This window comes from Rattus norvegicus, chromosome 15, assembly GCF_036323735.1.
Source record: "Rattus norvegicus strain BN/NHsdMcwi chromosome 15, GRCr8, whole genome shotgun sequence".
Taxonomy (NCBI): Eukaryota; Metazoa; Chordata; class Mammalia; order Rodentia; family Muridae; genus Rattus; species Rattus norvegicus.
The window spans coordinates 58,629,322-58,646,193 of record NC_086033.1 but is presented as its reverse complement, the minus strand read 5'-3'; the positions used below and the strand labels follow the sequence as shown (position 1 = coordinate 58,646,193).

Genomic DNA, 16,872 nt, shown 5'->3' with positions numbered 1-16,872 from the left:
TGTAAAGCTGAAAACACACTCTCTGTGGTAGCTCACAAGAGAACTCAGACAATATCTAAGAGATAAATATTTCATTCTTTTTATCCTGGGATGAAGGTGATGCCCAGAGACTCTGTCAATGGTACAGTTTTAAGAGGTAGAGCCACAGGTTAGACCCAGGTTGATTTCCTATCTCAGGCCTCCTCACAATACGCTCCTACTTCTCACTAGCTTTCAGCTTAGCATTTTCAATAATGCCATCTGCACGTGCTACTTAAAAGTTCCCCACTAGAAGAGTAATAATATCTGTAATTTATATGAGACAGAGCTAAGTAAATGAAGCCACAGATGATCTCAGGTCTCCATTGTACCTTCAGCTGGGTGATATGCTGAGAAACCTTCAGGTGAAGAGCTTTGAAATCACAATGCTTTCTGTAATGCTTTTTGTAATGGATAAACATTCCTCATTAGATCATCCCAAGACACAAAGAATTTAATAAATGTTCTCAATTTGATTTGGTACACCTGGGAAATAAGAGCCCTATTTGCTGCCAAAATATGATTGCATTAAAGCTTACTGATGTACCTGTCATGGGGTTGGACAAGAATATTATAGTTGAGTGTCATCTATAGTACTGGCGTGCTCCTTAGATTTACCCTTCTCTGAGTATGAAGAATGTCAATGACCTCAGCTTCCCTCTGCCACTCTGTGCCTCTATCCCACAGCGTGAGGCAACACTACTTCTTCCCCGTGACCATTTATGTTTGTGTCCTTTGGCTTGTCCTTTGGTTCCTGGAAGGTCATTACTATTTTTGTCTGCAATATGCAGAACTCATTGGCAGCTCTTATTCACTAAATAAAAACCTAGTTACATCAAAATTGAAACTTGACTAAGGTAGGATGATTAGCGGTTACCTAATATGGAAGTTCAAAAGAGGAAAAGTTCAAAAATTTTTGTTAGACAAATCAGGGACAAAGTAGATGGAATCTGGATGTGCCCTACCGATTTGATCTCTTACTAGTCATTGGTCTTTGGTTGGATAAGCTCCCTGACTTCTGTTCAAAACACCACAGTTTGAAGTGGACTAATCCATGACTTTAATGACTTTTTAGAGGTGTTTATATCCCCCAAGCATAAAGAAGTTATACAGGGAGGGATCCACGCAGAATGTTTCAATTAGCTTCATTTCAGTGGAAATAGAGATTTGTTTTATAATAGGCACTAGTCAATTTCCAAGAGAAAGAAAATATTAAAAGTGCCCTCCCCTTCCCTTACAATTGAAATTATTTCCTATTTCTGACAAACTGTATCTCATCTCCCATCCCACTGGAAGCCCCTCTTCTAGCTTTCAAAGATTCATATAATATTATCAGTAGATAATACTCTGATCACAGCTCCTGACTGAACGCCATACTTCTTTCTCCTGTCTAGGGAGCAAACTGAACATATCTAATAGGAAAATAAAAGTATCCATTAGATTTCTTATCCAATGATTCCAATGGAGTGACTCCACTCAGCTTTCTCCTTGTTTGGGTCTATCTCTGTGCCATTCCTTGTAGAACTCTCATAAGTGGGGGGATGAAGAGATGTCTGAGCAGTTGAGAGCACTGACTGTTATGGAGGACTTGAGTTTTGTTTCCAGTACCCATAGGGAAACTCACAGCCTCCTGGAACTCCAGCTTCAAGTGATCCAATGTCCTCTTCTGGCCTCTACTCATGTGCTATGCCCCCAACATAGTTATGCCTGCAAACACATACATAAAAAATAAAACAATTCCTTTTCTTTAAAAAACTGTTTCCATCAAGCAACTATAAAGACATCGCACTGGCAGGAGTGTGAACTGGCTCCATAAACCCTTTCTTTTTTCAAAAGTCATTATCTTTATTTATATCCAAAACATTTTACGAGTGCTAATTTGTTCTCTATTAAATTGGCACGTCTCATAGAATTTCCAGGAAGGAATTTTAATTGATTATTATTTCTAATTAGTATGTTTCTTACTTTGAAGATCATACTGTACTTTCTATAAAGAAATGCAACACATCCTCTTGGAATCTCGGTGATCTGTTAGGAACAGGTCGTGTAGCCTACCTGATTTTCAGGGTTATTCTAGAGAAGGAGCCACCGCATGTACAACTACCGTGTCACCATTTCATCTCCAAAATTGTAAAAATTTGACAATTTACCTATGTTTATTGTTTGCTCAGAGATTGACCCATGCCAACCAAATTAATAAAATACTAATGTTCAAGCCAGATGCACACATTTCTGGGAATCAGAACATATACAATACTGTTAATCTTCCCAGAATTCTAGACACCCAGGAAGCAAAGGTGTTTACCAGCTGAGAGCTGGATAGAAGGGTGGTGGAGAAAATGGGCTATGAGACACTCCCAGTGAGACACCCAGAGATCAGCGCCTTCCCCAGAGGTGGGAGATTTCATAACTTGGTCCAGTGTTTCTGCATTTATAAGATAGCTCTGTTGCTTTCCAGCACTGAGCTCTTAGGTGACACATGTCACCTTTCTGGGCCTCAAGAAAATAGCATCATCTACCTTCCACGTGGTTATGTTTGAAGAAAGATAATGAATAAACTCGGTATTATGTCAGACATAATCAATACATAATACTCACAGAAAAAAACATTTTAGGTTTACTTATATTGATTGGTTGATTGAGGTTTAAGCTCAGGGCACTAGACATGCAAAACAAGTCCTCTCCAATGCAACTATTAATAAACCTCCAGCACTACAGACAGCTCTATGTTTCCCTTTACCCCCTCCCCCTTTCTCTTCCTTCCATTTTTAATCAACCACATACATCTTGCACATGCTAAAAACGAGAGCTGAAAATGCATCTTGAGAGATATTCAGCATTGTCGTATGTTTGTGATTTGAAAGTTTTGCCAAAATGGCACTATACTCTAGATCCTAATTTGTTTCACACACTTCTGTGCTACTATATGATAATTTCACTCATATCAACCAGAGCATAGTACCCTGCTAGGCGCATAAGCCATCATTTATGTGTCTGTCCTGCCACTTCATTACTCTCCACACAATCCAGTGATGATCTAACGTAAGCTTTGTCTCACAGGCTTTTCTTGAGCACACATAAGGACCAAATTGATTCATCATAACATGTCCACATGGTAGGCTCAGAGCGATAAGGCAAACTTTATATTCACACTAGAGAAGGGAAAAGAGTTCATTGGAGATGAACGCTAAGGAAAAAAATAGAGCAGTAACCCTCAGACGCATGCTGCTGCTGTGCCTTTAACCAATGAGTATGACCAGCTTAAGGCTGCTTTCCAAGATTGAGTTATGGAACTCTTGCCTGGAATATGTTAGGCTTTGCATCTGAGGTACAGTGCTGCAAGAAAAGAAATGAAGGAAAATGACGAGGAGGAGGGGGAGGGAGAGAGAGATGAAAAGACGGGAAAGGAGAGGGAAAGAGAATAGTGGTCTTGCCGTATTAATACCACGTCCAGTACACTGACATCCAGTAGAACATCCTTTGGGCTCTGCAGACAGTGTGTTGGCTTCATAGTACCCGGCCAAAGATGCAGGAGAAAATCCTTAGATTAAGTCTGGGGACTTTTCAAATCCCCAAGACTCAGGCTGTCTGAGAACAATGCACGTTGCTCCCCTACCTTGATGGCTATGGGATTTTAACTACAGATCTTTCTGTCTATCTTCTCTGGAGAAGGTTGTGCTTAACATCTCGGCAGGCCTGACTACAGCAATTCTTAATTATCCCGTGAAGATTTCTCATAGAGAGGATTCTTCTGACGCTTCTCACCATTAATCTAGGCTAATAATAAAAGGTCTTTCCACTCAGGAAGCATAATGTCTCTGGGCACACTATTTGGTCACATATATTAACCAGAGATACAGTAGCAGAAGTTCCAAGGTAAGGCAGTGTGGAAAGACATGTCAAACAAGACTTCTGTGTGGTCATCTAAGTTTACTCTTACAAGTGGATGCAGCTTCTTTTACTACTATTATTTATTCTGTGCACTGTGTATTGATTGTATGTGTATAAGATGTACGTGTGTGTGTGTGAGAGAGAGAGAGAGAGAGAGAGAGAGAGAGAGAGAGAGAGAGAGAAAGGAGAGAGAGAGAGAGAGAGAGAGAGAGAGAGAGAGAGAGAGAGAGAGAGTAGGCTTACACAAGTAACACAGCATGCATGTGGAGATGGGTGGACACTCTCAAGCTTTGGTCCTCACTTTCCACCTCCTTTGAGAAGGGCTCTCTGATGCTCCTGGCTACATGTGTCAGGCTTGCTGGCCCATGAGATTCCACGAATTCTCCATCTCTGCCTCCAGCTCCCTACAAGAACGATGGGATCACAGAGGATGCTGCACCAAGCTTTTCACTTGGGCTCTGTGGACTCAGACTCGGGGACTGGACACTCTCATGGCAAGCCCTTTGCCCGCTCAGCCTCCCCTTTCTTTGAAAGAGAGAAGCAACAACAAGAGTCTGTTCCAAAAAATATTCAAATAACTGAACTTTGCATTTTCAGATATTATTTTTTGTAGTCTCAGCACTAAAAGAGAGCTTCATTCTTCACACTTGTGGACGAGTCAGGCAGAACTGGGGAAGCTGAATGACTTTCCTCATAGTCAACAAAGAGAAGTAAGGTAAAAGAGAACAATTTTCTTCAAGACTGTCCACATCTCTAGTTCTTTTAGAATATAATAGAGAAGAATATTAAATTGGTTCATTTTGCAAAAGCCACTGTAAAATTAATTCATAGTTACTCTTGGTACTGCATGCCCCTGTAATAATTTCACCATTTACAAGGGCAGGCATGTTTAATTTTTTTACAATGGTCAGGCATGTTTAGTTTTTTTTTTACAAGGGCAGGCATGTTTAGTCTTACTTCCATTTCATCCACTTGTTTCTCCTGCTGTTTTTTGTTTGTTTTTTCTTTCTTCCCTATTATCTGAACCATGTCCAATATAGAATCATTTTTTTGGCTGATTGGTGTGTGTTCTGCTTATAATATACTTAACATGCACATTTGATCTCAGACTTTCTGCTGAAATACCAACGATCTCAGCATACTCTAGACAACAAACTGTAGAATGTAGGTTACAAAGGATTAATTTCATCTCTAACCATCATTTGTACTCAGCTGTTTCTAACCAGAAGAAACAGCTCTTTATGTGTGAAACCTTCTGAGAGTTAAATATCCACACAAGAAAGCTGGAGGGAAAAATTTAGGATCATCATTTGTGATTAAGTTCTAGCTTTTAATCCTGCTGTTGGGAACTGCCCCAAAGCCCCAGTCCTTAGAGCTTTGCCTCCTCAACTAATTAGAAATACATACATTCAATTAGACATCTCGAAGTTTTGCCTCCTAAACTAGAGGACTTCCCAGCTAGAAAAATACACTTTAAAGGGGGCATTTGATACATAGACCAGAGCTACACTTCTTCTAGCTAGAGGCAACCGAGTCACAAACCCACCAGTTAAAAGCACACTCGCTTCTGTTGTGTGTGTTTCTACATATTCAGTCGTTTGCAATTCAGACAGAGCCTTATTTTCTGAGTCAAATCCACCATCATCTCCTTTGTGAGACCAGACACACAATTTGTAAACTTACCTGTCATGACCTGTCATGTATCCCTGTGACTACAAAGGTTGCATGATCCTAATCGTAGCTAACAAGGTCTAAACTGTACTTAGCTTTCTGTCCCTCTGACACAACATGAAACCAAGAACATTGTCAAGAGTGCCTTAATTCACCTGTCTCCTAAGAGGGTTTGCCTCTGGCCCAACCTTAAAATAAGGTCATACTTTGTACTCGAGATGCCATAATGGTATATTGAAAGACTAGGATCTGACCCAAAAAAATCTACATTGAATTCCAGCAATTCTGGTGGCAAGCAGGCCAAGATGGATTTTCATTTGCTTGACCAAGAGTCCAAACCTGCAATTCTGTAGTGTTTTCGTTCTAAGCACAGAACTGACAATCACCACTGGGTCAAACCAGTGCTCTGCTTTGGGTCATCCATCCAAATAAATAGGTACCAATGCTATGACACTGTGGACGGATTCAGTGATATGGCCATTGTTCCATTGTGTCAGGCAATGGGTTTTCTGCACATGCAAGCATTTCCCATTTTCCTAACAATACTAAATTAACGCCAGAAGTTTAAGGATTAGGCTATGGCTTCATTATCTCTAGTTCTTAGCTGTCACCCCGGGAAACAGAACACCTAGGAAACGTGTCAATCATGATTGGCTTATGAATGTCCATAAAGGATGAAAATAACTCCTGTTAGGTCACATGGGTTTGGAGGTTTGGGCAAATTATCCGGCCTTTGTGGTACTGTTCTTGCGGAATGTATTGTATACCCTCTATTATGGGCAGTGAATGGAGCCAGGAGTAACTGGATGGCCTTCTTGGTCCCTTTCTTAAATAACCTTAGCAGTTAACATTTATTTATCCATTCTGTGTGGGATGGGATGCTGGCCAGAAGTCCATGTTATCAGTGAGACACTAGCTGGGGTTGATTCATCCCCAAGGATGACTTTACAAGAGAAGCGCTCACAGCCTCTCAGAGCTTTAGTGCCTAAATGTTCACAGAACCTATCATGTTTTGCATTTGGCTGCTCTGGGTAAAGATACCTGAGACAGCCGTGGAGGAGGCTAGCAGGAAGGCCTGACCCGTCACACTTGTTCAGCAGATTAAAGAGTCTGAGAGGTCTTATCAGTATCAGTCAAAAGGCATGACTCAGCCAAGGGGGACGAACAGTGGGGAGAAAAAAACCAGCTTCACTTTATAAAGCAAGAATTCTCTGCCTTCAGAGAACGCTGAGCACTTTCTTAGCCCATCCCCCTGTGGCGAAATACTTCTCTCGTCTACAGAACACTGTGTGGCTCCATTTACCTAAAGCCTGTTACAGGGCTGCTTCCTCACAGAATGCACTTCTCTGGTTTTCTTTTCTTTTCTTTTCCTTTCTTTCCTTTTTTTTTTTTTTTCATGTAGGGGGGACCGAGTGTAACACCTGAAATAATAGGATTTTTACAGGAAGTAATGTAAATGAAGCCTTTTCGCCCTTAATGACCCGTGATAAAATGCTCCTGTTACCAAGCTCCAACAGCAGCCCCAGCAGGTTGCCATGGTAACGTCCAGCTGCTCCTTGGCTCTTTGCTTAATGATCAGTGTGATGTCAGGCTCTTGAGATAACCCGAGGCTCAGACAAATCTTAACAGCGGTCTCAACAGTCCACTGGGGACTTCAGTTGTGTCTGACTGAGGGCTCCCGTGTCCGGGTCTAATTAAAACATACTTAGACCCAGACTGTAGGTGCCCGAGGCAGAGAATCAGGTCACCTTTCCCAGTTCCCTATCCACTTGCCTTGCTCCACATGACTGCCCAGTTGGAAAGAAGCCAGAGTCTGACAGCCACAGCACATCGCTATGCCCAGAGCTTCCCACACACCTCCCACCCAGCTCTCCCTGGCATGGGGGACCTTTTGGCCCCCTCTTCCTGTGTTCCTTGCTTGACCCTTGGAACTGTGATGGAGCCTGGAATTCTCACCTTGAATGACAACTTGATTTAGGGAGCAAACTGGGGAAGGAAGGACTAGAACATTCACTTAGAATGTACCTTTCAAAATGTATTCGCTATGTGGGACAGACCCTGAGGAATATCGGTTTTTCTTACGCATTTCTTCGTTTTAGCCTCTCTTGTGATAGTTTAATAAGAACTCCCTATCTTTAGGTCATCACTAGAAACACAGAGAGTGAGGTTGAATAAGGTTTGATCCCTCTCCTCTAGGAACCACTGGGCTTTCAGAGGAGATCAGGTAGACATGTACAGGCAGGGTCTGGATACATCTTTCTTAAAGGATACCATTTTGTTTTGTGGGCCAATGAGAGATACCTAAGGATCTTAAGTGGGGAAATGGTGATTGATATTTAAGAAAATTATCTTTACTGTTAAGAACATGAACTGAGACAAGAGGAGATACAGGGCCACTAGAGTCACTGAAGGAATCTGATCATAGAGAATGCCTACCAGTTTATGTCCAGTGTATGCATGTACATGTGTGTGTGCATGTACATACATGTGTGTCTGTGTCTATGTGTGTATGAGTGTGTAGGTGTGTATATGTGTGTGTCTGTGTGTATGTCCCTGTGTGTATATGTGTGTATATGTGGGTGTGTCTGTCTTTGTGTGTATATGTGTGGGTCTGTGTGTGTCTCTTTGTGAGTATGTGTGTATGTGTGTGGGTCTGTATGTGTTTATCTCTCTGTGTATTTGTGTGTATGTTTGTGTGTATGTGTGTGTGTTCCTTCAAAAATAATAAGTCTTATAGTGCCTGGTCCATCCATTCATACAAGAGTAAACATATGACCTCAACCCACACCATATAGTCCTCTACTCCTGGCTCACATGTGATTGGTCCAGATGAGCATGTCTGCAAGCAGCACCGTGTTTCTCAAATGAAATTCAGATACAGTCAGATAAATCCAGATTCTTCTCCCCCTCCCCCAAAATGAAAGGTATAGTTTTTAGTTTTCAAAGGCTACCTTCCTTCCTAAGTAGAGAGGGGTCTCTGCTTACTAAGCCAATACATAGAGGAAAATGAAAGTTAGGCAGATGAAACTTATTAATGTTGATGAGCCATTGCCTTGGGAAGCACAGACCTAGCTGTTCGAAGCCATGTACCAGCACTCCTTTTGTTTGACAAGTATGAGTTAGCTTTTGACTTGTGCCTGCTTCCTGACTCAGAAACCAGAAGTTGATGTGAGCCTGAGTCAGTAGAGGATGTAGAAAGTGGTTTTAGAAATGTTCACGAAACTACTCAGGAATTGGAAAGAAAGATGTGATGGTGTGGGTGGGAAAGTTCACTGATGTCCAGGTACCTGATTTAACACGGCAATGATTCCACTTGATAAGATGTTGAATATTTTTGGAGAGTGTTTCAAAAATATTCTGGGGGGAGCTGGAGAGATGGCTCAATGGTTAAGGTACTGGCTACTCTTACAGAGGGTTCAGTTCTCAGTACCCACTGCTACATGTAGTTCCACTTCTAGAGAAGCCACCAGCATCTTCTGGCTTCTCCAGACATTGTTTGCACACGGTGCACATCAGATGAGGGCCCACACCCACTCATCCACCCGAACACACTAAAAGAAAATGTTTGGTGGGGGAGATTTGGGACAGAGTCTTACTCCATAGACAAGGCCGATCTGGAATTCATGCATGTAGAATGGACTAGCCACTCAGACTGGCTCCCAACTCTAACTCCCAAACTGTATGACTCAGCCCTTGAAGGTTGCGATCACAAGTGTGTACCGCCATGTCCTACATATTATTTAAGAATTATTGGCTGTTAGCCAGTGATGGAATATCCAGTTGGAATTTCCAAGCAGCAATTAACATTTCCTATAATTCACTTCATGGAATCCATGCAACATCCAGAGAGCGTTTTAAGGATTACCGTGCTCTGCATCTTCTCTGACGTATCCGACACTCTCATTCCTCCATTGAACATGCATTAAGTGCCTGATGGTACGGTGTGCTGTTTACAATGGAAATATGACATGTATTCAGAGTTCGAATGTTCCTGAAGGTTCACTCCAGCTCCATTGGTTGAGCAAGAAGAGCCAACAGATACTAACCCATCTGGGGCCACAGAGGTCAGACCTATCAGCTGTGTCCTAGCTTTATTTCTGCTGCTGGGATTAAAAATGCCCTGATTTAAAAAAAAACAACAATTTAGAGGGGAAGAAGTTGATGTTAACTTGTAATTCTGGGTTACAGCCCATTTGTGTGTGGAAGTCAAAGAGGCAGGAGCCTAAAACAGCTAGTCATATCACATCCTTAGTCAAGGGCAGAGGGAAATGAGTGTGTGAAAGCCTAGTAGTACTCAGCTTTCTCTAGTCTTATATAGCCCAATGAAGTCCTTTCTAGGGAATGGTACTGCCCACAATCTGGATCTTCCTACATCATTGAAATTTTAATCAAGATAATTCCCTCACAGACAGCCCACAGGCCACCCTGATCTGGACAATCCCTCCTTGAGATTCTCGGGTGATGGATGATACATTGGGTCAAGTTGACAATTAACCATCACATAGCCCTTGACCAAGCTCTTTCTGCTTTGCTTAGTTGATTGGTAAAAATCTTTTTCCTAGAGTAGTCTCAATTTTATTTGTATCAGCTGTCCTGTGGCATGTTGAACCTCCCCGAGACCACCACACTAGCCTTACTTCTAGTTATCAGACCCTTTCAGAACATAGTTTGTCTTCCCTTTCTAAAATCTTTTCCTGTATCTAAATAAGACATTTGTATATTCTTTTCATCTCCCCACTTCCCAATCTAAAGATGATAATAAAGTCTTTTGCAATGTGACTCATGAATGTGGGTTTTTGTTCTTTTATATTTAGTGTGAAAAATGATCAACGATTTGTATGTCTTTTGTTCTCTTCTTGATCTGATAACTGCATGTGACAAGAGTTCTGTTTGCCCATCATTTATCCCCCAAATCAATGTCTGAAGCGAAGTAAGCCTTCAATAAACATTTGCTGGTGAAAGTGCCCCTCCTGTTCTCACTGGTTACTTAGGAATGTGCTACTATGTCTGTGGCTTGAATAATGTAAAGTGTTCAACAAAGGAAGCAATACTTCAATTAGTAAAGCCATCACACGATGTAAGGTTGGTCACTAATTAGTTCTGGATTCATGGGAAGGTTTACTCTTCACATTGCTGTGACAAAGTATCTTACAGAAGAACCTTAGAGAAGTTTTATTTTAGATTATGGTCTGAGGATACTCAGGGTCAAGGGGTGGTGGATTTAGGTGGCTGGTTACATTGTATCTGCAGCTAAGAAGCTTAGAATGATGCAGACTGGTACCCAACTGGCTTTCTCCTTTATAACTAGTCGGCCCAGTGCTAGTGAAATGGTGCTTCTCCATGTCAGTTGAGTCTTTCTAAATCAGTTAAACCTCTCCGGAAATGCCCTCATAAGCACACTCAGAGGTTTGTCTCATCCCTCATTCTAAAACCCTTTATGTTTGCAATCAAGATTAATTATTCCACATTCATAAGTCTGCATAATGTACCCCAACATTTCAGAGGTGTTTTTTAACTATAACACATTATAACCCCTATATCGATTACCACAAACTACTACATCTTTCAAATGAAATCACTGCTTGCCCAGGGTGTGTGTGTGTGTGTGTGTGTGTGTGTGTGTGTGTATTCATTCTTAGTTTAGCGCTGGTAAATTTGGCTCAATAAATGTGCACATTATTTTTTGCTTGTGATTATGCTTTCTAGCCTTACCCCTGTGTCTGTCATCAACATAATCTGCGAGCCTTGGAACTAAAGGTCAAACACCCTGTGTCACCAGCAGTGACCCACAGTCCCGTCTTGTGGCTAGCACTTACATCTTACCCAGTCAAACAGTTGTTGAACAGATTTCTAAGGAATGGCTCTGATGTTTTATTTATTAAAACTGGCAACAGGGACAGGAAACTTTGTTTCCTTTACAAAAGCTATTGTTCGGGTTCCCATCTCTCAGTGTGTGCCACAACAAATGGGTTTGGATTCAGCTCCTTTGTAATTCTTCATCTTTCAAGTGTTACACTGTTATTTCAGAATATTTTAGTTACCATATTATCAACTTCAATAAAAGAAAGGAGTTGATCCAATATTCAGAAATGCCTACTGGCTCCAGGTAACTTTGATCCTGGAGGATCACAGCGTACCACTTATGGGCAAAATATTGCATGAGGTCAATTGCCGGCACTCAACAACAACAACAACAACAAAGAAAAAAGCAAAACAAAACAAAAACAACAACAAGAAAACAACAACCACCACCACCAACAACAACAACACAGAGGTTTTTTGGAGTCAACTGTGAAAATACATTTACTTTTCACATTGCCATAGTGGCTGAGAATCTGGGGGAGGGCATGGGGGGGGTGAGGGAAATGGTGTAGAGAAACCACTACAAAGTCTAGAGGCTATAATTTTAAAGTCTATTTTTGGCCAACAGAAATTTTCATGTTGTTTAGAAAAGCATCCCATATCAAGGTAGTCAAAATATCCCATTGATTATTATAATCAGCAATGTTAAACATGGAGTTCCCACCCCCTCTTTAAGCCTAGGTTATTTCTGACTGGATGTGTACTCTAGCTATGGCCAAGAGGATGCTAAGTGGAGGAGTCAGGAAGCAGGGCTAGAATTTCAAGGGCCCCATTGGAGTGTACCAGCTATATCACCATTTTTTTTACTATCCATGAGTAATGATTCTGGAATTTGACAATGTACCTTCATCAGATTTCAATGTCCTTGTAAAATCAAAGGGCATGTGGCAGTGGACCAAACCAAGAGCTCCAAGTTATTCTTAACACAGCCTGTCCTTTGTCCTGTAGTGTTTTCAGCCAAACTCACTCTGCATACAGAATGCTCGCAGAATAGATGGGATAGTTAGCAAGCATGATGTTGCCTGGATGACTCTGGCTGTCTCTGTTTTATGAGTTTGGGTGGAAGATAGGAATTCAGGTTTGGTTACCCATGGGGAAATTCATCAAGCTTATTCGAGCTCACTTGAGAAGGGCTACCACTTTCCCCAAACTGGCAACAATTTGGATATTACAAATCATGCAATAATAAATTTGATTAAAAATGTAGATGTACGCAGGGATAATTTTCTCATAAAAACATCTTTCACAGGTGTAGACTGCTCACCTTGCATGTCCAAGGTCCTAAGTCTAATATGAGAGAGAGACTGACTTTGTGAAGGTTTAAGGAATACTAATGTGCTCAATTTTTTTCTTTGTAACATAAAATATTCTCTTCCCTTGTTCTTGTTCTCTCTCTCTCTCTCTCTCTCTCTCTCTCTCTCTCTCTCTCCTCCCCTCCCTCTTTCCCTCCTTTCCTCCTTCCTCCCTCTCTCCCTCCCGTAATGCTTAGGAAAGCATCTGTAGTCAGGGGTGTAATGTCATTAGACCCCTACTAAAATGAGTGAAGGTAGCCCTCTTTGTAGCTCTAACATTGGAAGCTTTTTCTCTTTTCTATGTTTATGTGTGTTCGTGTTAAGGTGCACAAAGACAGAGTGTGTGCAGGGTTATATGTGGGAACCAGAGGACAATCTGGAGAGTTGTTACCCAGGCACCATCCCCCTTTACTGAATATAAGGGTTTTTTTTTTTATTGGTTTGTTGTTGATATATAGGGTGTCTCTCTGGCCTGGAACACACCAAGTATGCTAGTCTGGCTGGTCATTGAGCCCCAGGGAGCCACTTGTCTCTCTTCCTCCACACTGCTAGGCTTCTAAGCCAGCTTACTTTTTAGTGGGTTCTGGATATTAAAGTTGGGGCCTCTTTGCAAGGCGAGCATTTTACTGACTGTTCTGTTAACCCAGCCACGAGGCTTCCAAATCCATAACATATAATAGTCTTCCTAGCAACCGACTGGATTTGTTTATTCCACAGAGAATGGCGTTTGATTGTGAGCCTTTGTGGGCACCATTCGATGAATAACGCCCCCTAAACACTTCCTAATAGAAGCACTTACGGGTTTCATAAAGAAAAAAGCTACGTCCTTTTATTTAATCCCCACCGCTTCCTCATTTGTCCACCAGATGGCAGAAGAGGGGCCAGGATAGCAGCTAAAATATTTTTGATTCACTAGTGTATCTAGTATGAAATTATATTAAGAGCAGGAAATAAACACTTAAATGTAGTCCTATGACTTAATGTCCATTATATTGTCTACATGAAAATACACTGAGAAAAACAACAAGATTGTGGAAAACGTACATACTAGGCTGGAAGTTAAAAGTTCAACCACGGATTAGAAGACCTGGACATACTGTTAGTCCTATGCAATGGGCAGAGGGGACAGGGAAGCGCTGCATGAAGGCTCTCCCGCAGCCCACGTTTGAATGAAACTAGAAATAGAAAAGATGAGGGTAGGAAATGTTCTCTTCTCGCCTTTGCTGTGACAGTCCTGGGCCTGGCAAGGGTGACATTCTCTACCCATATCCAAAGTTACTTTTGAGGACAAGCCCTTTAAGTTCAACGCAAAGGGTAGCTAAAGTATATATATGAAGAAATATTGAGTTGGGGAGCAGGGAACCATTGCCCAACATAAAGAACAGGCTGTATGCTCACAGCTGGTAAATGTTTAACACCTCAGTGTTGTTACGCGTTGCCCACGTTTATTTAGCAACCTCTTAAACAAGCAGAGAGAATGCTTTATTATTCTCATGGAAATGGATTTGAAGTGAAAGGCTTCAAGGAAATAGCCTGGTTTATAGCTATTCTCATCGGTGTGTCTTCTTCACATGTGGCTGTACCGCCTTCCTCCTGGATTTGCAGAGACTAGCATCAGAGAGAAATGGCCACCAAGCTGTACCTCGCAGGGGAAGGACCAAGCTGAGTGAAGTGATTGTTTTGAGAATATGTATATCAGGCAATAACCCACAGAGGAGAAATGGAAAGTGAATTTTATGACAGCGGTTGTAAGACGTTTTAATCCACCTCTTGAGGCACTTGAGGTGCACACCGAGTCATGATATCCTGTTTGCCTAGCCACTCCACTTTCTGAGGCCCTGGTTTTGCCCTTTTCTAGTCACCATGGCAACAAGGACACAAATACAAAGTCCATAGCATTCTCCAGATCTGTGAGGAAGAATTTCCCACTGTATACATGGTACATATAGTTGACCTACGCACTGCAGGAAGAATGTGGTGTAATTTTAAACACAGTAAATTGAGTCATAAAATGGAAGTGGATACAGCTAGGAAAATGTTACCAACAAAGAAAGGAAAATAGTGTTGGATTGCCGTCCCCACTAAAGCCCACAGTGCTGTCCCTCATCTCCTTTCCTGACGTAAAGAGAACCATGAAAACAAAGCATCGAGCTTTGATTTTGCTTTTTATTTTTAAGGCCTAAACCTAAAATAAATGATTTATTTCTAGGTCAATCATAAATGAGTGATCTGAGATGCTGATCTTGAAAACACTTCATCATTTTCAATTACTGGCTGTAACGGGCTCTGCTAAAATCCTGTGTGTTCATTCTGCATTTCCAGAGAAGAAGCCAAAGCCAGGCTCTGGTATGGCTTTGTTTGATTCCTGGCCAAGACTGTCCTCACGCAGCATCCCCAGAAAGTAAGGGTGGAGTTGACTGTGGAAGGAATGATGCATCCGTCCCTTGCATTCAGTCCTATGCACTGAATGACATCCTGGGAAGAACTTTCAAAAGCATATGGGGAGAACAAGATTCCTGCGGATAAAGCAGCTTCCCTGGGCAGGAATGAAGAGCCACAGAAGAAATTCAGAGAAGTTTTAAAGAGGCTAGACAAAACCAAAAACAAAACAAAATAAATCAAAACAAAACAACAACAAAACAAACAAAAGCGGCAGCATGCAGGGACCTCTGTAAGATGCTGAACTGATCTGTTTCTCTGACTGATCAGCATGGCATTAATCGCCATCACTATTGAACGTGTTTTTGCTTTGTTTTGGTTTGAGTGCTTGTATTATTTAGTGGGGGGACTTGGGGGATGGGCAGACACTATGCCCTTGTGCTCGATGTGAGCTGCCCTGCCAACTGAGGGAGACCCAAATTCTGATGCTCCTTTCCTGTGACTCCCATTCATCCGCCAGATGCCTGTACTGAGCGCTTGCCCTGTAAGAAGCACAGTCTGACCAGTGCTGTTGCAGTTCTGGGTGTCAGGACTCAGTTCTTCGGTTCTCTGCTGTCTAAAATGTGAGAAAATAAATAACAAATGGGGATATGTGTGTGCATCATCTAACGCCTATGATTGTGTGATTCCCAAAGAAATGCAGCAACAGACGTGAAAGTATCCCCTCTTCATCCCCCTTTCATCCCCTCTTCAAAGAGTAAGTATAGCTGAGGAGAAAGAATGTCAGCCTTCGAGACCAAAGAAACGACAAATTTATGCTCCGGTTGGGCACAGGCCAGCTGTGAGACCGAGAACCTCCCAGCTGCTCTAGGGTTCAATCTTCTCATCTGTAAAATTAAGAAGCTGGTCCCAACCATCTCCTGTTTGATATATTTTGTTACCCTACAGGGAATTCAGAGATCTTCACTCCCCAAAGGAGGTCAGTTTAACTTCTGACTTTCTCAGATAGCTCTGTAGATAATCTCAAGAAAGGGAAAGGCATTTATAATCATATTTTCCAGTGGGGTTTGGAAAATCAGAGTAAAAGCCAATGCATTTTGCATGACTATGAACAAGGACTTAAAGTGGGGAAGAGAGGGGCAACAGCTTTGGAGAAATGTCATCTCTGTCTTTGTACTCCCAGTCCAGTTGAACCATTCAGGACAGCTAGCAGCTCAACCAGTCATGAGAAGGCTGTGGCCAGTGGAAGGGAAAGGGGACAATAAAGAGAAATAAAAGGTTGAGGGTCCATAATAAAGATGATGTCATCAGTACCAGTCCCTTTTCTGTTGTTATGATGAGAGGCTGTGTACATCATGAAGTAAAGATGCGTATTTTTGACTCATAAAATAAATCTAGAACATTCTCAGTGGGCAGTCCTGTGCTGTTTTCTACCTGATTCTGCTCACTGTATCACAGACTGTTATGAATGGATGCTTTGTCATTCCCAGTGCACGTGCATTTTGCCAGCTTCTGATACTTGCTTCACCACCTAGTTACCTTTTATTCCACCACCACCATCAATCTTGTAACGTCCACTGGCAAATTGGAATCTCGATGGAAACAGACAACATCCAAACCAAAGTAGAAGGGGAGAATAAGCCTCCACTTAGCTTACTCAAATCTCACTTCCAAGATTTCGCCAATAAAAAAATTGTATGTGGGAGTATAGATATACAATACATGTGTAGAAGAGTGGATATGCATGTACATAGATGAC

General features: G+C 41.8%; 1 long non-coding RNA gene across 3 annotated transcripts in view; it reads right to left on the bottom strand.

The window, feature by feature from the left end:
• LOC102546462 (uncharacterized) overlaps nucleotides 1-16,872 on the bottom strand; it is a 209,570-nt gene that overhangs the window by 33,034 nt on the left and 159,664 nt on the right. For all 3 annotated transcript variants that reach the window (XR_010058214.1, XR_005494365.2, XR_005494366.2), the window contains one exon: nucleotides 1,643-1,725. This is a non-coding gene — a long non-coding RNA (uncharacterized LOC102546462). The remainder of the gene's footprint in view (nucleotides 1-1,642; nucleotides 1,726-16,872) is intronic.